Here is a 22286-nt window from a genome sequence, read left to right on the forward strand (position 1 = left end):
CATTTTTTTCCCAAAGACAAAATGAGTGTACAACATACATAGTTAACAATAATAATAATAATTTGGTGCAATCAGTTTTAATTTAATTGGGATTTTATCTGCTATGGAGCTGATAGTGGAATGACTTCAGAATTCTTTAACGTAATTTCAAACCATTAGCTACACTTGGACACTTGGACTAGGTGTTCCAACAGGACTTAAAACACACAACAAAGAGAGAGAATGTAATGGTCCACAAAAGTCTGCGTTGGACCTTGTGATTAGATACAAGTTAAAAACTTCCTTTTCTTTTCTATTAATTTGAACAGGCAGTTGTGCAAGCGTGTTCCACCTAGCGCTGTATAGTCACTGTGAGATAGTTAATACATCTTGTAGTGCACCAAGCTGCAAAATGTAAATGTTAGAATGCTGAATGTGTTTCCATACACAAACACATACAGCCATCCTACAACACTGACACACCATCCTCACCCAAACCACAGGACAGTGTACTGAGCCCTCTCCCTTTCTCTATGTTTACTGCATGTCTGTGCATAAATGTAACATCACTAATGTAGCCATTTGTGGTTAGCTACATTAGTGATGATGAATCAACACCTGTTTTCACATGTTTCAATTTGAAACTATGAAGGAACCTAGCTATGAAGCTGCTTTGAGGTACAATGAAGAAACATTTTTCTTCTAAAAACATTTTCTTGAAGGTTCCTCCACAGTTTCACAGTTTTAACAGTGCATCCTGTGAAAAAGGTGCAGCAACAAAGACTAAGGAAGGACCATCTCCTCCAACCCTCACAATTTATCAGAAATGGCTACACAATTGGGAGTGGCGCAGTAACTACACTGTGGCTGACAAAGGTCCGGCACAATTTTGTGAAGAATGTTCAGTGAATCACTGCTACACTACTATCAGAGACATTGCCCACCAGCACTGTGTGCAGGGTGTGAAGCATTATCAGGGACTCCTACCACCTCTAAAGTGACCACATCTTATGTTTACCATATTCATCTCAGACATGTATTCATACAGTGGAGGAAATAAATATTTGACCCCCCACTGACTTTAAAAGTTTTAATACAAAAAAAAAAAAAAAAAAAAAAAAAAAAAAAACGAAACTCAATTTTATGCCAGCTTTATTTTAACAGTGACACATAGAATATCAAAAGAAAAACTGAAAAAATTACATGAAAAGAGAAATAAATTAACTTGAATTTCATTGAAGGTGTCATGATCCACTCGGTCTGACAATGACGGGAGAACACTCGCAGGGGATGGACCAAGGCGAGAGAGTTTATTGATAATAAACCATAAACAAAACAAATGCAGCAACGATTACACGGGATAAGGAAGAACTTAACAAAACAGTGACAAACAATACTGGGCAAAACAAAAGAACACACCTGGGGCTGGCGAGGCACTAGGGCTGTGCTAGCTGCCGGGGCTGAGCCAATACTGGTACTCCGAAACAAACTATTAACTAAGACAGAGTAGCGCTAGTCAGGCACGTTGAACTTACAAAACTTGAGGGCGTGAGGAGTCAGCCGCCAAACCTAGACGACCGATCTGGTCCGACAATGAGGAGAGCTAACTGCTGAAACGAGCTGGAGAGTCGCTCACTCCCGGAGCTCCTGGACACAAGCTCGCTGAACCTGTGAAGCTTGGCAAGAGATCGCCGCAGACCTGCAGTAGCTCCCTAATGGACCCTGAGACGAGAACTGCCTAGCTAGTTAGCTTTCCCTGCTAAGCTAGCTAGGTTGAAAGAGTCCTCTGTACAAGGATGGACTCTACAGACTAGACCAGTGAATCCTGAGTCTCTACCATAAAACTCAATAAACCTGGGCGCATGCGGTGCACTAAGAGTAATTCTCGGCAACTGGCAGCTGGCACTAGCCCTACTTAAATACACCAGCCCACAGGTGTAACACATTAACCAAACAAAGAATAGTCACATGACAAACAACCAGAAACCAAAATGGCGACGAGGGGTGTCAACCCAAAAGTCCCTTTCAACATAAAAGTCCATCACTTGACTAAACATGACATGATTGTGATATGGAGTTCATGATCGCCTGTGAGCCGCGTCCCGGGACCGCCCCTGGGGTGGGTGCAGCAGCACGGGCGTGACAGTACAGGGGCTTGAACGGGGGTCCCCTTGCCTCCGCAGGCCCTGGTGGCATTTCCTCCGGGGTGACCACGTCCCGGGACCCAGGCCCCACAGGCTTAGCTGAAAAACATGAATCATAAACACATCTGCGGTGGAAACATGAACACGTCTATGACCCTGAAACCAAAAACCAAACGAAGACCAACACTTAACTTGAACAGGGTCTAGACATCTTAGGCCAGAATCCATTGCGGCCCTCCCCCCAGGGGCCGATGATTATCTGTGCCCCAAGCAGGCGCAATCCTAGGGGCCGCAGACTCCATGACCGACGCAGTGGGCGTCGTCATCGCATGTACTGCCGGGGAGGACGCCGACACAGGGACCGACACGGAGGGCGTGGTCTTCAAAGGGACCGACACGGAGGGCAGAGTCTTCTTCGCAGGGGCCGAGGCAGCAAGCCCTGCCTTTGCTGGACCTTGGGCTGCTGGTACAGCTCGCTTTGGGGCAGTTCTGGGTACCACCGCCGGACCAGACCTTAAACCTGGGGCAGCTGGCCCTGCTTGCCCGATAGGGGGCGCAGAAGCCACTGCCCAGACACTAACCGAGGCGGACGGGGCCGCCGACGTGGCTTGAAAGGCGGATGGGGCCACCGACTTGACCCGTGAGGGCGCGCTGGGTGCCCCCTTGTCCCCTGAGGGCGCGCTGGGCACCCCCTTGAGTTTAGTGGGCGCCGCCTTGAGTTCGGAGGGCGCGATGGGCACCTCCTTGGCTTGACCGGTGAGGGCGCGCTGGGCACCTCCGTGACCGGTGAGGACGCGCTGGGCACCGTCTTGCCGTGATCCGGGGCCGCGAGCCCCGCCTTGCCGTGATCCGGGGCCGCGAGCCCCGCCTTGCCGTGATCCGGGGCCGCGAGCCCCGCTTTGGCTTAGACCTAGGGCCCTGGACCTCAGGAGCAGATGTCTGCTTAAGGTCGCATCTGCCCACCTCCACGGGCTCACCGACAGGTGCCGCAGACAACCGCGTCAACGACTCTGGACCCGTAAACCCACCTCATCGCTGAGTAATCGGACCAGTCTGCCTTCCAGGCCCAGCTGCTAAACCCCCAGCTCTCTGTGACTTTGGCTGTGACATGGTGGGGGTAGGGCGACCTGGGAGCTGGTCGAGCCTGATGGCGAGCGTTATGAGCTCATCCAGCTCAAGCGACTCACCTTAGCACGCCAACTCCTGCTGCAAACGAGGGGCAAGCCCGTTGTGGAACTGGGCAGCAAGCACAGCGTGACTTCACACACACAGCTAAGGAGCGGAACTCCAGCACAGTGGGCCACTGACCTGCTGCCCTGCTCCAGCCACAGGTCGCCCGGCCTGAGCCCTCCTTGAGGACACTGAAACACCGCCTTGAAGTGCTTCAGGTACTCCGAGAAGGGCTCCACGCTAAGCTCCTCCCAGGTGGCAATGGCAAAGCTCTGGATCGCCAGAATATGTATCCGGAATGTCCATCGGATACGGACTAGTGACTTGGCTGGGAGAAACAATCGGCTTTGTGAGCCTCTGGATGTCACCCACTAGTTGGGCGACTAGAAACACTCTCTGCTAGATCTCTGGCATCCATCCCCGCTGTTCGGGGGTATTCGGCCAAGAAGTCTGTCATGATCCACTCAGTCTGACAATGACAGGAGAACACTCGCAGGGGATGGACCAAGGCAAAAGAGTTTATTGGTAACAATAAACCGTAAACAAAACAGAAGTGCAGCAATGATTACACAGGATAAGGAAGAACTTAACAAAACAGTGACAAACAATACTGGGCAAAACAAAAGAACACACCTGGGGCTGGCGAGGCACTAGGGCTGTGCTAGCTGCCGGGGCTGAGCCAATACCACTACTCCGAAACAAACTTCCAAGCCGAGCTTGGGAAAACTAAGACATAAAGAGTAGCGCTAGTCAGGCACATTGAACTTACAAGACTTGAGGGTGTGAGGAGTCAGCCGCCAAACCTAGACAACTGATCCGGTCCAACAATGAGGAGAGCTAACTGCTGAAACGAGCTGAAGAGTCGCTCACTCCCGGAGCTCCTGGACCCAAGCTCGCTGAACCTGTGAAGCTTGGCAAGAGATAGCTCCCTAATGGACCCTGAGACGAGAACTGCCTAGCTAGTTAGCTTTCCCTGCTAAGCTAGCTAGGTTGAAAGAATCCTCTGTACAAGGATGGCCTCTACAGACTAGATCAGTGAATCCTGAGTCTCTACCATGAAACTCAATAACCTGGGTGCATGCAGTGCACAAAGAGTAATTCTCAGCAACCAGCAGCTGGCACTAGCCCTACTTAAAATACACCAGCCCACAGGTGTAACACATTAACCAAACAAAGAATAGTCACATGACAAACATAACCAGAAACCAAAATGGCGACGAGGGGAGTCAACCCAAAAGTCCCTTTCAACATAAAAGTCCATCGCTTGACTAAACATGACATGATTGTGATATGGAGTTAATGATCGCCTGTGGGCATGACAGAAGGAAGTAAGTATTTGACCCCCTAGTAAAACATAATTTAATACTTGGTGGCAAAACCCTTGTTAGCAAGCACAGCAGTCAGACGTTTCTTGTAGTTTTTTTATAAGATTTGCACACACTTCAGGAGTAATTTTGGCCCACTGTTCTTTGCAGATCATCTCCAAATCCTTAAAGTTTTTAGGCTTGCATTTGGAAACGTGAAGCTTCAGCTCTCTCCATAGATTTTCTATGGGATTGAGATCAGGAGACTGGCTAGGCCATTCCATGACCTTGATATGCTTCTTATGGAGCCACTCCTTTGTTTCCTTGGCTGTATGTTTTGGGTCGTTGTCGTGCAGGAAGACCCATCCACGACCCATTTTCAGTGCCCTGGCAGAGGCAAGGAGGTTGTCACCCAGGATTTTGCGATACATGGCCCCGTTCATCTTCCCGTCGATGCGGTGAAGTTGGCCTGTGCCCTTAAAAGAAAAAACACCCCCAAAACATAATACTTCCACCACCATACTTGACGGTGGGGCCAAAGAGCTCAATTTTGGTCTCATCTGACCACAGCACTTTCTCCCAGTCTCTCTCGGAGTCATTAAAATGTTCATTGGCGAACTTGAGGCGGGCCTGGACATGAGCCTTTTTGAGCAGAGGAACCTTGCATGCACTGCAGGATTTTAAACCATTACGTCTCAGTGTATTACCAATATTTTTTTTTTTGGAGACCGTGGTCCCAGCTGCCTTGAGATCATTAACCAGCTCCTCCCATGTAGTTCTTGGCTGATTTGTAACCTTTCTCATGATCAGTGAGACTCCACGAGGTGATATCTTGCATGGAGCTCCAGGACTAGGTTGATTGACAGTAATGTTGTACTTCTTCCACTTCCGAATAATTGCACCAACAGTTGTCACCTTCTCATCCAGCTTCTTACTTATGGCTTTGTAGCCCATTCCAGCCTCATGTAGGTCAACAATTTTGTCCCTGACATCTTTAGACAGCTCTTTAGTCTTGCCCATGGTGGAGATGTTGGAGTGTCACTGAGTCTCTTGGCAGGTGGCCTTTTACACAGGTGACAATTTGGGACAGGTGTTTCTCATGCAGGTAACAACTTCACTGAGATTAGGGTGTGTCAGTGGTCTGTGGGAGCCAACAATAGTCATGGTTTTTAGGGGATCAAATACTTAGTTCCCTAAATGACATGCAAATTATTTTTTATTTAAATATTATTTCATTTTCTAGATTTTCTTTTTAATATTCTGTCTCTCACTGTTAAAATGAAGCTACCATAAAAATCTTAGACTGTTGAATTATTTGTCAGAGTACAAACTCTCAAAATCAGTGGGGGATCAAATACTTATTTCCTCCACTGTATTCATTGAATGTATTAATTATTTATTAATTTCCATGTGACCTCAATCTCAGTCAATGGCATCAAATCTTCCAATGAGTCACACTTAAATTTTAATTTGCCTTTACTTTTGTATTTTTAAAAATGACCTATTATCTATTCTAACATAAACTTTAAAATCACAATAGCCATTGCTATTAACATCTCTGTGATGTTCACCACTACAACCACCTCTGCCATTATCATTATCATTATCACTTCTTTTTCTGATTTTCATGCGATGACTGGCTCAGTGGGGTTTATAGACCTTGTGCTGAACAGTGATGCAGTACTTCCATTACCTCCATGCCTTTATTCACATGACCTAGACTGTTGTTTATAACGCTGACATGTGTAGTAATGGGGCTTCTCTTTATCCTGCTTCTAAACATGACCCATACCATCAAAAGCTAAACCTCACCTGCAGCGAGTGAAATGTGTCAACATATGTATATATGTATAAATAAAATACATTTGTGACATGTCTCATGATAACACCTTACAAAAAGGACAAATCCTTTATGGGTGAAGTGAAAAACATTATCATCATCTACAATTGCATTTGACAAGGGATGGGCTACATTAGGTAGTGGGCAAACAGTCAGTTTGTGTAGCTAATATGTTAAAAGCAAGACAAATGGGCAAGCATAAGGATCTTTGAGCCATTCCTTGGTTGATCTACTGGAATGTTTTAGGTCATTGTCAAGTTGAAGGGACCTCCAGTTCATCCTCAGTGTTTTGACAGATGGTCTCACATTTTTACCCGCTAATACTTTGAAGAATTGACAGTAGAAAACTTTTCAGGCCCTTGTGCAAAGCAGCCTAAACCATTAAATTTCCACTTACATGCTTCATAGTTGATATGAGGTACTTGTGCTTAAATGCTCTGTGTGGCTTGCACCAAATATGTTCTCTGTTACTGTGTCCAAATAATTAAACTTTGGATTCATCCGCCTTTTCATTACATTTTACAATTTTTTTTAAAGACATTTCTTTTTTTGTTTAGTTATATCACTTCTGTCTCTCAATATTGCTAAATTATTCTGTCCTATAAGACAGTAAAGCAAAACATATTCACTCTGATCTGCCATAGTCTATCAGGTTTTGCCTAAAAATTAATAATGACTGAAAAAAAGAATAAAGAGAAATGATCAAGCTTGCAGAGTGATTGCATTCCCAGTGGTGTCTTAAAAGCTTCTGCAGTTGTAGTATGTGAGAAAGTGGCAATAAAACATGGCACCTGTCACTAACACAGAAAGTTAGCTTCTATAGCTTCTCTTTGTGTTTTGTGTTAAAAATAGAAAGACACACACCCGCCTAATATGGAGTTAAATATTATTATACGTTTTAAAATATGGTTTCTTTGCATTGCTGTAAAGTGAGAATTCTAAAGGAGGCAGGAAGAGAAGTGATTTTCTCTGATTAAAGTCTTGCAGATTTGAAGGAGTCTTGCATCATTAAAATTTTATGCAGGTGGTTGTGACTACTTGTGGTAGCCTGTGGCTATGCGGAGGCTTTTAACTACATCTAGATTCTAAATAAAAAGTCTTTAGAGACCAGCCTGAACTTTTATAACAGATGCCTAAACACCAAACATTGCTCTGAAGACAAAGAATACACAACACCAAATAAAACATGTATGAAATTCATTTTTAAAATAAACACAGTTCTTTCCCTTTCTGAATGCAACTCTACCCTTCTCCCCCTACCCTCTACCCTTCTCCATGCTTAAGCATGAGTAAGGAGGGGAGAAGGGTAGACAATTTGTGAATGAACTGTAAGAGTGTCCACCAGATTTGAAAAAAATGTAGGAGCTTCATCCAGCAATGTACACACCTACTGTGTAAACCCATCAAAAACCATCTCTTTTACTTGCTGTCATTATTTCAGGCCTGGTTAGTACATCGCTGTGTGGGTACCTTAGGGGCATAGTGATGTAACCCCCACATCTGGAGCAATGAGTTTGACCCCCATGAAAGGGCATGGAAGTTGCCCCCTAACCCGAAAGCCACAAACAAAAGCGCCAGCAAGAGCATAGGGGCCCTTCACACCATTCATCGTGGCTAATGACTTGTTCATTAAGAGTGATGATGGATAAAGACTTCTCATGCTGAGATGAAATCAAGATTTATATGCGCTGTTTCTGCGCCCAACTTGTGGGAAGATCATCATCATTTAATTCTATCTCTGCGGCCGGTGATGGGCATCCAGAGAGCGGGTTATCAAACGGTGCAGTCAGCTGGCAACCCCCCCCCACACACACACACACAAGGAAGCATTCAGACACACAGGGAAAAAAAAGCTTGTGCCATTGGCACATCTGGAGCTTGCTGCCACAGCTGAGGGTGAGCTATAGATGCTGGCAGGGGGCCAAATCACAGGAAGAGAGAGAATATGTGGAGAAAAAAAAAAAAAGAGTGAGAGAGTGACTGAAAATAAAAACGATCCACCCAGGTTTCTCCTAGTTCAGATTATCATTATTATTTATTCTCTTGATTATCTTTTTTCCAAAGCTTGAGTGTGTATAATTTTATCCAGGAGAAAAACATGAAAGCACGAAAGGGAAAAAAAACAAATCCACATTAGTGTGTTTTCTCACATCTCTGGCCTACCGACCCACCATCCTCTTTCTCTCTTTAGGTCTTATCTCAGGGTGGAAATAGGCCCCTAGACACTTCATCAGTGTCCTTCAGTCTGCTATCTCCAGCTCCCAACTTTTATTAAAACTTCCGCTCTTATCAGCTCCCAGGTAATTCAGGCATGACAAATTGGGCACCAGATGCCACCTCTATTTGAGGGAAGTGCATAGCTTGTGCTCCTGCCTTAAGCCAAAGAGATATGGTAGACTGTTCTGTTTGGTGTTCTCACGTTTCGGCCACAACAGAAAACAACTGTGATCCAGTTGGACTTTTGTTTTACATGACTTGGACAGATTACAGTAATATTTTGGATATATTTTAACACCTTCAACTGCTTGGATAGGTGTATGAATGAGTCTCTTACAAATTTTTAAGCTTTATTAAAGAATGATAGAATAAATTAAATAATGCGATAAATAAACATTGTTCAAGTTTCAAAATTCATAATTATTAATGTCATTTTTTGTGATTCCTCAAAAAACGATGTCTTCAGATATATCCACCTGTTCAAACTAGATGTAAGCTGACCACTGTTTTTGGAGCCAATACGGATTACTTATTGCCTTTCAGCATGATCGGCTGATTGCCAAAATCGATTGAGGGAGGGGCTGGATGCCACATTAACTTTTCCATGCAAACCTGGTAATGAATCATTGTGCAGGGCTTTTGTAATGGTTGTGCTTTGTTTCTCAACATGAAATGTACTTTTCCTATCTAGTACTAACATTTAATTACTTTGGACACAGTTCTTTTAAATGTTTTTTAAATTCCAGACTGTTTTTTATTATTAGATTTTAAATTATTTTGTTTGGTTTGGTTTTAAAAAAATTTACCTTTGGTTTTAGTGATAATGTGTTGTCATTCAGTGACAGTCCTGCTCCTTGTATGCAGTCAGCATGCAGCTGCACCAATGGCAGTGGTGGATGTCTCATATTTACTAACCCTCTAGAACATAATTACTCAAGACACTTAAAAGATAGGACTCTCCTGAATATAGAAAAGGCTTGCTGACCCTTAACACACAAATTATGTGTGCAACACACTAAAGTGAAACACACTAGACCTGGAAGGCTGCAATGAAAATCAATCCAAAATGTATCTATATCTCTAAACATCACCCATACTGTAAATCTGTACAGGCCTGCATTGAGATATTTCAGGACATTACATATACTTTGAAAAATAGCACCACAAAAAAGTACTGTCTCATAGTTTGTGCTAGACAGGAAGAATAATTGAATACGAGTGGACTAGACTGTGCTGACAACCTTGCCTACCAGTGCATTGAGAAGCTGACAATAATGAGCTCTCTAACCAGTACATAGAAAAGGATGAGTCTGGGTAGAGCCGAAGTGTGCTGACGGGGTGCGGACACTGAACAGGGAAGAGTGTGTGGACCCTTGGTCGTAAATAAGAGCCCATGATAGTGTGGGTTCAGTGGACGTGAAGCATGAGATTGAAAACCAAAGGCATGGGATAAAAAAAAAGTGAACGGGAAAAGAATGGGAAAGAGACTGCCATGTTGGACACAGCATAATATAATTCTATAGATCAATTTATAATAATTCTATAGATAATCACTGACATTTGGCAATGGCTCATACATACACATATACACACATGCATTACTTCTTTACTCACTCATTGGTTTTAAATTATTACAATTTTTGTTAAGTTTAAGTCCATTCCCAATGCGTGTATTAACAAAAGGCTTACTATTGATTTTCTGCTAATACCATTGTGTCTAGTGTATCCACCCACCAAATAAATTGGCACATAATCAAATCAACTAAATTAAACATATATTTTAAACCATTGCCCATAAGTGAATCACAATTACACAAACCTTTAGAGTCTGATTCATTTTCCAATGGTGTTATTTTAACCAGAATCTGTGTGATTGGTTTTGCCATCCCACTTCCCCCTCTGCACACCTCCACCACAGCCCCCACTCCCACCGGAGTGCCTCTCTGTTGTTGGAGACGAGCCTTCCAGCCAGAATGCCAGCTGTTAGCCTGGCCTAAAATGTGTTTTAAGTGCTGCTGCAGGCTGGTAATGTGCTGTGCAGCCTGCCAGGCCACAGGCCTCCTAAAGCAAATGGGGGAATCAGTGGTTAAAAAGCAGGCCTTTGCTTGGGCCTGGGCCAGAATGCAATCTACCATGCAGAGCAGCAGCACTGCCCCGAAGGCTATGGCCCAAGATTCATCCTCCTCCCCAACCAATCATTAGGAAAATCTTTTCACAGAAGCTTTATGTTGCCAAATGCAATTGGGGCCTGGCTCAACAAAGACTTCTAACCTGAGATCACAAATAACCTTCAATATAAATGAACAAAAACAAGCAATTGGGTTTGCAATTGAGTAACAAAAGACTAATTGAACCCAGTCCTTATGTCAAATGTCTGTCTATTTCCTTAGACAATTTACATATAATTTACATTTTTATTTAGGCACCAATTAAAGGGTTAACAGCAGGCTATTTATTCAATATCCCACAGGATTAGCACAAGTATCACTACACTATCTAAACAATTAAGTCATGCAGCCAGCTCTTTCTACAATAACTTTATTTGTAATGCATATGTTCATTGGGAATTCTGTCTACTTATGCTTTGTTAGTTAGAACACCATGTAAACCCTATACACGCCACTGTATAAAAATAAGTATTTTCAGTTCTTTATCAATGACTGCTCATATGGATATGTAAAACCTATCCAAAGTAAATGTAACCAACTTACTCAAATCAGGTCTCTGTTCATTGTTTTCCATTTACCTTTTCTTTGAAAAATAAGCCAATTCCCTCAACAAAAATGCATTTGTTTTCGCAATTTGTTTTGTCCCTCAAGTTTCCTGGATAAACCAGACTTGGGTAGGAATAGCAAGTGATGAATTGTGCCCATTAAGCTAGGATCCTGCACACCTTAAAGTAAAACACATAGCGAAAAGAAGGAGATCATTAGGAAAATGAGACGAGACCTGAACTGTGTTTGTGAGAGGGAGAGATAAATGATAGCATCTCACTCCAGTTCATTATGGATTCTATTTATACAGTCTGCCTCTGAAGAGCAATGTCAGTCCACAGGCCTATGCAGAATTAGGTTACCTGTGTTTTGGGAGACTCCTTTCAGCAACAAATATAAATAGATTGGAACAATATGTTAAAGGTATGCATCTTTTTCTTGTAGAGTTTTTGTAATGCTCTAAAGCATTTAATATAATATTTTACATGTCTATTTATATTTGGCATTATGCTTTTTTGGCCAGGGTAATCAAAGGTGGAGCCAAATTTCCATACAAGAAAACATGCAACAAAGAAGCAAAAAACATTGAAACATTTAAAATATTACAACCAGTACTCACATATGTGCTGTGTGATCATGACATTTTGAAATTATTAGGACTAGGTTATACACAACAATTACAAAACCTGAAGTGCACAGACCAGTTGAATGATGTAATGGGATTTTTACAATTATTTACTGTCAACTCTCTTTCCCTCTGCAGGTGACAGAATTCTGAGTTCCTATAGGCTAACAGTGATAGCTTTTACATTAACCTCTCTCACTCACACAATTGGATATTGACTGGCAGCAGTGCACAGAAGGGCAACAGGCATAGAGGTGGACCGCCACTCCTCCTGCTCCTCACCATCATTTGGGCCGAACAGAGGCCATGATCACCCCCTCAGGATGGTGCATGAGTGGAGGAGAATAAAAGATTGCCCTCTGTATTTTTTCATTAGACTTTTCTTTTGTTACAGGATACATAAATCGACAGTGGCACAATGCAATATGTATGGCGGTGCTCCACCTGCGGACACGAGGTAATGGCTGCCATGTCGCAGGAGTCAGGGATGATAAGTGAACCAGCGTGAATGTTAATGATAGTGATCATTCTGCTCTGCTCCGCCTCTCCATCTTCCCTCTCAGGCCCTACGTGTCACTGCCAGGGTAGCAGGGTTCAAGGGAGCAAAATGAAAACAAACGCTTAAGGTAAAGACAGTAAAATAAAGGGATGGGGCTGGCATGAATGGGAAGAACAGCAGCAACTGCATGCAAATGGAAAACCACCCTTCCTGGTGAGGAAAAAGCTATTTAAGTTGCCTGCTACAGTGGTGCTCCCATGTTCTGAATGATCAAAAAAGCAAGAACTGATCAAGCACCTCACAAAACTGGTCTTTTGATAAATGCAAAGGCCAAAGTAAATGCGTGTACCCATTGTGAGAATAGAATGTGAATTCTAATACCAATTATTAAAATGTAATATGACATATTATTACTTCTAGATACAATAGCTCAATGATGCAATAAAAATCAATGCAGAGGAAAAAGAAGAAATCAAAATTTCAATCAAACATTTTGTCTTACAGTATTTCTGAAAACAATTGTTGTTGAAACATCAGCAGCCCACTTACTGAGTATTACTTTTATGTACATAAATCAATATATGTATTGTGTATTACAAGCAAAATAGTCCTGCCACTAGTCATAAACTTTCAAATATATAGCTGCAGTGATCTGATTTTGCTGTAATGACAAACAAACTGCTAAGATTCACCAGCACTGACATTTATTTTTCTAAATTAACCGATCACACCTGGTAATTTTTCAGTAATGTCAAATTTAGCCTACAGGAAGTAGGAAAGTCTTTCTTTGATAAGAAGAATATATATAATAGAATGTATAAAAAGAGTTTGTCGCATCCTGCTGCTTGTTCCTTGTCCAAGGGGGTGAATACTCTTTATAGGCACCGCAGATGCATATGAAAGAGATTTAAAAAGATTTCAAAACAATCAGCAGTATCACTGTCCGAAAAATGATCTACAAGTAAAGAACATGCCAACTGCCAACATAGCCAAGTCAGTCTGTTCCAGTAAGTTTAACCCAAAATCAGACCACAAGATGTGTAAAAAGTCTCTGTCTACAGTTTCAGAAAGCAGACAGTGTCAAAACATTTGCTTTCAAAAACACATCAGGGCAAGGCACACTGTTCCAGAAGTAGTGGTCTTTCTCCAGCAAATTTTAGTCTTGCCCTGATTTTCTTTGAACAACAAGTTTCTTTGCCTGTACTATAAGGACATCACAGCAGAAGCATGTTGAGGATGGCCATGTGTACCAGACATGGAAAGAAGTGACTGGGTGGGCAGTGAAGTGATGAAGGAAATGTACAGTAATTTGTTCCACTTTAATAAAATAAATGTAACTAAATATGTTTACAATTATTTTGAAGAAAATAAATAAAAACACTGCACCAACACAAGTGCTTTCTTGGATTGACTATGTTGAACTGACTGACAAACAGAGACAGTCCTAAATTTCCTAAATTTGTCTTTAGCTGCTGTAGATTAAATGCCATTTTTGTCACTTGCATAATATTTCAATGTTGAAATGTTTATTTCAAGTCCATTCTCAGAATATAAATAACTTATAAAATAAAAGTCTCATAATATGGAGACATATATATTCAGTATTTCCAAGAAAAGAACATTTCAGTTTGTTACATCTGCCTTTATTTGTTGTAGATAAAGTGTGTCGGTAAAAGTTGTGAACAGGTGGATGCAGACAGATGTTGTAATTTACATTGAGAAACATGCCTGGGGTTCATATCTGGCCATTGTTGTAAATGGCTCTGACATCCTGCACACAAGCTGTGCCTGCTATAAGTCTCAAATCCCTTAATGAAAACTGACAATATTTGGACACATTAAATGAGGTTATCTCTGTTATGAAGACCTGTGTAAGATTTTTTTGCCCTAATTAATCATTTTTAATGTAAAAAATGTCTTACAATTGGCTTCTAGGAGTGAATCATTAAAAAGACCCTGTTATTTTATATTTTATTGGTTTTATATGAATTTAAAGGAAGGCTGTGACAACCAAGGCACACCAAGTATAATTTTAAGGAAATTATAGATGAAGTATACATGCAGAAGATAGGACAAGGCTACAAAATAATAAGTCATATCTCAGCAATATTAGATCAATTGTGAGGAAGTGGAAGCTGCATCATACCATCCAGGCATAGATAAGGCTGTAAGTAAAGTGACTTTAGGGAAGGCACAATAGTCAACAATATAATTGTAAAGACATTTGGGTTTGATATCAACCGATGAACACAAAATAGTAGATCAAAATTTAGTTCCTTTTATGTAGCTTTAGTGTAGAGATGAGAACAGATTAACCAGATTAAGGGATGGAAAGGCCAAAGAGTGGAACAAGAAAGGATTTGTTCATGATTCAAAACATACAAGCTCATTATTCAACCAGAGTGGAGGCAAAGTCAAGAGGGTTGCATAGCTTCTGTAATGGGCTCACTATTCTATGTTGATAATGTAACATGACTGTAGCAGCAGAATAAATAAAAATTGCCAGAATTACCTTTAGGCGCTGTGTTTCTATACTTCGTTCATTTAAAAAATAAGTGATCTGCAACCAAATGTGCCACATTTTAAGTTGTTTAAAACATCTTGATTAAAAGATCAGGAAAAAATTCACAGTGATCATCTCATATTCATATCAAACCCAAAGACTGTCAGTCAGGGATGCACTGGCCATCAGGAGAATATGAATAATTTCCTGTGTGGCACTATCTGCGTGAACTGCTAAGAAAAAGAGAGAACTGTATCATCTCATCAGTGTGTGTGGCCATTGGCTGATCAGGACAATGTTGCCACCCAAAAAACAGGAAAAAATGTCTAGGCTGAATCAATGGAGTGCTCTGTCTTTTTGTTTTGTGCACTCACTCTTTCTCCACCTTTCGCAATGTTATAGTCTTTGTAATCAGGATAGCAAGTTCAGGGTTGGGTTTCAAATCAAACAGTGATTTACTTGTAAACCATGGCTGCAGATAGACAGCTTAATGTTAATGCTCTATCACACACTAAATTATTACTAGCCAGCTAATTGGAAATCCTGTTCTCAAACAAATTACAGCGGGAGTACAGTTGCGGGTGAAAATGAAGAATAGTAGAAAAAATATATACCTTGTATAACAAAATTAAAAGAGAGGCAGGTTTTATGTAACATTAGTGATGACCAATAAATACATATGTAAAAAAATACTTACAAATGAATATAGCAAATAATACTTAGTGGGTTTTTACACTCTCTTTTAAATGTTTAAACATACATTTTGGGGAAGCTTCTGCTTCTGGTGGGCAGATGTGAAGAAAAATTAAGTCTGATAATTCTGCATGTTGGCATGCTGGCCCTCTAGGGCAGGCTAAAACAGTAGATTAAGCTATTTAGTAAATTATGCTTTTTTTAAACTTTAAAATAATTTTTCCTTATTTTTATTTTGACTCATTTCAGAGCTTTTTTGCATATTTACAAGTCCATTTATATTCCTCCAAATGAAACACACTGTTGAATATAATAAGCCAATTTAAGTATAATGAGCTAATAAAAGCTCAGACTTAACAGTTTTCCAAACTGCTTAGCTGCATCTAACAATCAATCTTTACTACTAGCCTGTGTACATATACTGTAATTTGTAACCACATTGATAAAAATGCAAATACACACCTACACACAATGATATACACCCTACACAATTATTGGCACCCCTCGTTAAGATGTGTTTTTGGGCTTCTAATATATGCATAGTTTTTATAATATAGGACAACAACCTTTCATTCAAATGCATTTATTCTGTGGGGAAAGAATCCCACATTAGGAAATAATTATTAACTGAGATGGCCATGGGAGGAGCCTAATTTTGTGTGTGGAGAATCATTTTTGTGTACAATTGGCCAACTTGCTGAAAGATGCAGTGAATACCCATCTTTAGCTTTTGGGCAGAGGCCACAAGATTTTGATTTAAAATGTCCTGGTATTTTAAAGAGTTCATGATGCCATGCACCCTTACAAGGTTCCTGGGCCTATTGGAAGACAAACAGGCCCACCGCATCATTGATCCTCCTCCATACTTCACAGTGGGCATAAAGGGCTTTTCCACATGCTCATCTTTTGTGTTACGCCAGAGTGTTTGTTGAATTGCAGATGTTTACATTTATGCTTGTGTAGTGCATTCAGCTTCATGGCTGACAGGTGAATTTATCTGGAAATATAATATGACCATTGCTCTCACAACTCAGAATGCATAGAAATAATACATAAAATTGATATAAAAATTAACCAGTGAAAGTCACACATTGCTTTTCAACCATGCTTCAACTGAATTATTTAAAAAAAATAAACTTATGAAACAGGCTTGGACAGAAATTATAGTACCCTTAACTTAAAATTTTGTTGCACAACCTTTTGAGGCAATCACTGCAAACAAACAATTCCTGTAACTATCAATGAGACTTTTGCGCCTCTTAGCAGGTATTTTGGCCCACTCCTCATGAGCAAACTCCTCCAGTTGTCTCAGGTTTGAAGGGTGCCTTTTCCAGATGGCATGTTACAGCTCAAACCCATGCAAAACCCATGACCTGCGACTGAGACCAAGCTTTTTGACACTGGGCAGCACATTTCTCTGTAGAATCCCTTGATAGTCTTGAGATTTTATTGTACCCTGAAGAGATTCAAGACACCCTGTGCCAGATGCAGCAAAGTAGCCCCAGAACATAACAGAGCCTCCATGTTTCACTTTTGTTCTTTTCTTGATATGCGTAAATTTTTCCATCTATGAACATTAAGCTGATGTGCCTTGGCAAAAAGTTCCATTTTTGTCTCATCTGTCCATAGGACATTCTCCCGAAAGCTTTGGGGCTTGTAAACATGTAGTTTGGCAAATTCCAGTTTGGCTTTTTTAATGATTTGTTTTCATCAGTGGTGTCCTCCTTGGTCATCTCCCATGAATCAAATCAAATCAAATCAAATCAAATCAAATTTTATTTGTCACATACATAGTCATACACAGTATAACTTGCAGTGAAATGCTTTTTTGACAGTCTGCCCACATCAAGCTATACAATAAAAATCTACATTTAAACTTAACTAAACCTTAACTTAATGAAGTAAAGTGCAAAAGTGCAAAAGAAAAATAAAATAAAAATGAAGAAAATAAAAATAGAATAAGTTACATTTAAGTTAAAGAATAAAATATAAAAATATGAAAATATAGAAATATAAGCAAAAAAAAAATACAGAATACAAATATACAAATATATATACAGAGATTAAATAGTGCGTGTCTGTGTGTGTGTGTGTGTGTATATATATATATATATATATATATATATATAGTCATGCCCGAAAGTATTCATACCCCTGTGAAAGTTTGACTTAAATTTACTTTTATTTAACCAGAAATTATATTTTTGCCTGGAAATGACACAGGCATCTCCCAGGAGATAACACGATGATGTACAAGAGGCATCATTGTGGGAAAAAATATTTCTCAGCTTTTATACACATTTGAACAAAAAGTGGCATGTCCAAAATTATTCATACCCTTCTCAATAATTAATAGAAAAGCCTTTATTGGCTATTACAGCAATCAAACGCTTCCTGTAATTGCTGACCAGCTTTTTGCATGTCTCCACTGGTATTTTTGCCCATTCATCTTTAGTGATGAGCTCCAACTCTTTGAGGTTCGAGGGTCTCCTTGCCATCACCCTGATCTTTAGCTCCCTCCACAGATTCTCAATTGGATTCAAGTCAGGACTCTGGCTGGGCCACTGCAAAACATTAATGTTTTTGTCTGCTAACCATTTCTTCACCACTTTGGCTGTGTGTTTTGGGTCGTTGTCGTGCTGAAATGTCCACCGGTTCCCAAGGCCAAGTTTCTCTGCAGACTGCCTGATGTTGTTGTTGAGAATCTTGATGTATTGCTCTTTTTTCATGGTGCCATTTACTGCGATCAAGTTCCCTGGTCCATTGGCTGAAAAACACCCCCAAAACATTAGGTTCCCACCACCATGTTTGACAGTGGGGATGGTGTTCTTAGGGTTGAAGGCTTCTCCTTTTTTACGCCAAATGGTGCACACATCATTGTGGCCAAACAATTCAATTTTTGTTTCATCTGACCATAAAACAGAACACCAGAAGTCTTCTTCTTTGTCCAGATGAGCATTTGCAAAGGTCAAGCGGGCTTTTGTGTGCTTTTTCTGGAGAAGTGGTGTCCTCCTTGGCCTGCGTCCGTGGAACCCAGCAGTGTGCAGTGTCCGTTGAACTGTCTGCCTTGAGATGTCGCCACCAGCAGAGTCCAGATTCACCAGGATGGCCTTGGTGGTGATCCTTGGATTTTTCTTCACCTCTCTCACTATTCTCCTGGCCAGCACAGGTGTCACTTTTGGCTTCCGACCACATCTTCTGAGATTTTCCACAGTGCGGAACTTCTTGTATTTTTTAATAATACTTTGCACTGTAGCCACTGGAACTTGAAAACATTTTGATATGGCTTTATAGCCCTTTCCTGACTTGTGAGCGGCCACAATGCACAGCCGCAGGTCCTTAGTGAGCTCCTTTGTCTTAGCCATGACTGTCCACAAACCAACTGCAGAGAGCTGCTGTTTTTCTCCTGTTGAGTTGATTAAAACAGCTGTTCCCAATGAATCAGGGTAATTAGGATGCTTTAAAACAGCTTGGACTATTTGGAATGGTATAGAACTTTGGATTTTCCCATATACTGTGACAGTTTTCAAAGGGTATGAATAATTTTGGACATGCCACTTTTTGTTCAAATGTGTATAAAAGCTGAGAAATACTTTTTCCCACAATGATGTACATCATCGTGTTATCTCCTGGGAGATGCCTGTGTCGTTTCAAGGCAAAAATATAACTTCTGGTTAAATAAAAGTAAATTTAAGTCAAACTTTGCCAGGGGTATGAATACTTTCGGGCATGACTGTATATATATATATATATATATATATATATATATATATATATATATATATATATATATACATACACATACACACACACACATACATATACATATGTACATATTTATCTGTATGTGAGTGTATGTGTGAGTTAAAAAGAAATATTTTCATTATTGTCCGTAGTGTGTTTTCCGTGAGCCATGGTTGTGTATTGTAGTGAGTGAGGGTCCAGTTTGTGTATGTAGATACTTTGATTTAGTGTCCTAAGTCCCTGTCCCCATTCAAGGCACGGATGGCTTGTGGAAAGAAGCTCCTCCTCATTCTCTTTGTGTTAGCCTTCAGGGTTCTTTAGCGTTTCCCCGAGGGCAACAGAGAGAACAGTCCATTGTTGGAATGACTGGGGTCCTTCACAATCTTCTTGGCCTTGGTCCAACACCGCTTCTTGTAGATGGACTGCAGGTCAGGAAACTCCATCCTAGTGATTCGCTCTGCTGAACGTCTCACTCGTCGTAGCGCTTGCCTGTCCTGCTTGGTGCTGTTCCCAAACCAGACTGTGATGTTCCCCATGAGGATGCTCTCGATAGTGCAGGAGTAGAAGGATCGTAGTACCTTGGAGGGCAGTCTGAAGTCCACTTTGGCTCAAACAATGACAGATGGTGTGATCTGACACTGATGTTCCTTGTGCTTGAAGTTCACCTTTAATCTCTTTAGAAGTTTTTCTGGGCTCTTTTGTTACCATTCGTATTATTCGTCTTTTTGATTTGTCATCAATTTTCCTCCTGTGGCCACGTCCAGGGAGGTTGGCTACAGTCCCATGGAGCTTAAATTTCTGAATAATATGTGCAACTGTAATTAAAGGAACATCAAGCTGCTTGGAGATGGTCTTATAACCTTTACCTTTAACATGCTTGTCTATAATTTTCTTTATAATCTCCTGAGACAACTCTTTCCTTCGCTTTCTCTGGTCCATCAGTCAACACTAGCTAGCAAGCCAGTGTAAATAAAATGAGCAAAGACTGTAACATAACAGTTCTGGGGTTTGCAGCTCTTTTGCAGTTATGCTATATTTTCTTTTTAATAAAGAAACAGCAGTGTTTGATATTTCATGGTATGTCACTTCCATATAACAAAAACAAATTATTTGGTATTTTATATATTGGTATATACATTAAATTATAATGCTATTTACAGTTTTCAATTCCATTAAAACCCATTTAGATGGAACAAAGGGCTGGCCCAAATTATTGCTAGTCATTGCACCCACATTGGTTACTGACCACTGGTCTTAATAATCTCAATTTAATTGCTTTACTAAAAGAAATTAAGCACAGTATAATTAAGTGTGTGTGATAAATTTAACATTAATAGTCAGAAAAATATTCCTGCTTGATTTGAGCCTTGCTGATTTTGTTCATGCAATGTTACCCCTCTTTGTGGATTCTTTTAGTTCAAGTATATAAGAATGCCTGTTCTAGTGTGGGCACTGGTCTATTTAGTAGATGCACATCAAACAGAGCAGGACTTATAATGGGGTCAAGTGCATTTTTCCATCTCACTAATGATGGCAGGACCACCCAGGAAGACTTCTGTTGCTGTATAAGTATAGTATTTATATTCATATCAGTCAAAACTAGGTTTTAGATAACCATAGGCTTTAGATGACTGCTTTCTCTAATATGAGAGTATTGTAAAAGTTGTATGTACAACGCTGTCCATACAGACATGTACATATTCCACTTCCTTAAATATGTTTCATTATTAAGAGGGGAGGGGAGGCAACAACATAGTGAATCAGTAAATTACACAAACACACACATGCTCTGAACCTCTGTCATCCCACGCTCTCTTTATTCCTCAGCCCTCTTCTTGCCTGACTTTGCCAAAGTCCTTGGAAGTTGCCAAATGCGGTCATGCCTGCTTAGCTTTCTGAACTGATTGTGTTAGAAAAGGAAATAAGACACAGATGTATACAATCACAGGGCGGTGCCAGAATCGAGACAGCTAACGGCTTCATCTCCACCCTCTCTGCCATTTTAGTGGGGCACAGGTGGGGTTTAATCAATTTCCTTTCTCCATAGTTCAAAATCGTTTCTATACCAGTTCTCAAAAAAAAGGAGTCAAGCCACCTACTTCCAAACTCAACACCTCCGCACCAGCCCTGAAAAAGGCAATTTGGTGCCAAGTTGATGGTGCCAGGTGCTACGCGTCAATCTTCACACTCTCTTTGTCTTAGAGCATAACGTCTAGACTGACTGCAATCACCTTGCATCAGGTCTAAATGCACCATCATGCACCAAATTCCAGAATTATGCTATGGAAGATGTAAATGGGTCCTTGGATAATAGGCTGCACTGAAAAATGAAAGATGCTTGACAAACACAGAAATTACCACCAAAGACACACGTTATATTTTAGCCGACAAATTTGCTATGATTCTTGTCCAAAATAATACCAGTTCTTCCAAACCTCACTGCAACATTTTTTTCTTTAGAATGTGTAGTACACTCTAAAGCCTACAGAACCTGTACATAATGTAAAGACTATATAGCTTAGATTAATTTCCAAGAACCATATACTAAAGCTATAAGCCATTCAGGAAACTTTATTTAGAATATTCCTGAGACTCTTAGGGTGTTGTCATGCTGGCTAGGCTAGACAATGACAGGCGAACACTCGCAGGGATGGTGCGATGCAAGATTTATTAAAACAAAACAGGGGAAAACACAAGAATGCAGCAAGAACAAGGGATAATGAATAAACAAGACAAACTAACATGGGCTAAGCCTGAAAGCCACCTGAGGCTGGTTGGTAGCCAGGGAGCCAGGTGAGATAGGGAAGAACCAAACAAACACCGCGCAACTAAACTTAGGTGACTTAGAACAACA

Source organism: Salminus brasiliensis, chromosome 6 (assembly GCF_030463535.1).
Source record: "Salminus brasiliensis chromosome 6, fSalBra1.hap2, whole genome shotgun sequence".
In the NCBI taxonomy this organism is placed as follows: domain Eukaryota; kingdom Metazoa; phylum Chordata; class Actinopteri; order Characiformes; family Bryconidae; genus Salminus; species Salminus brasiliensis.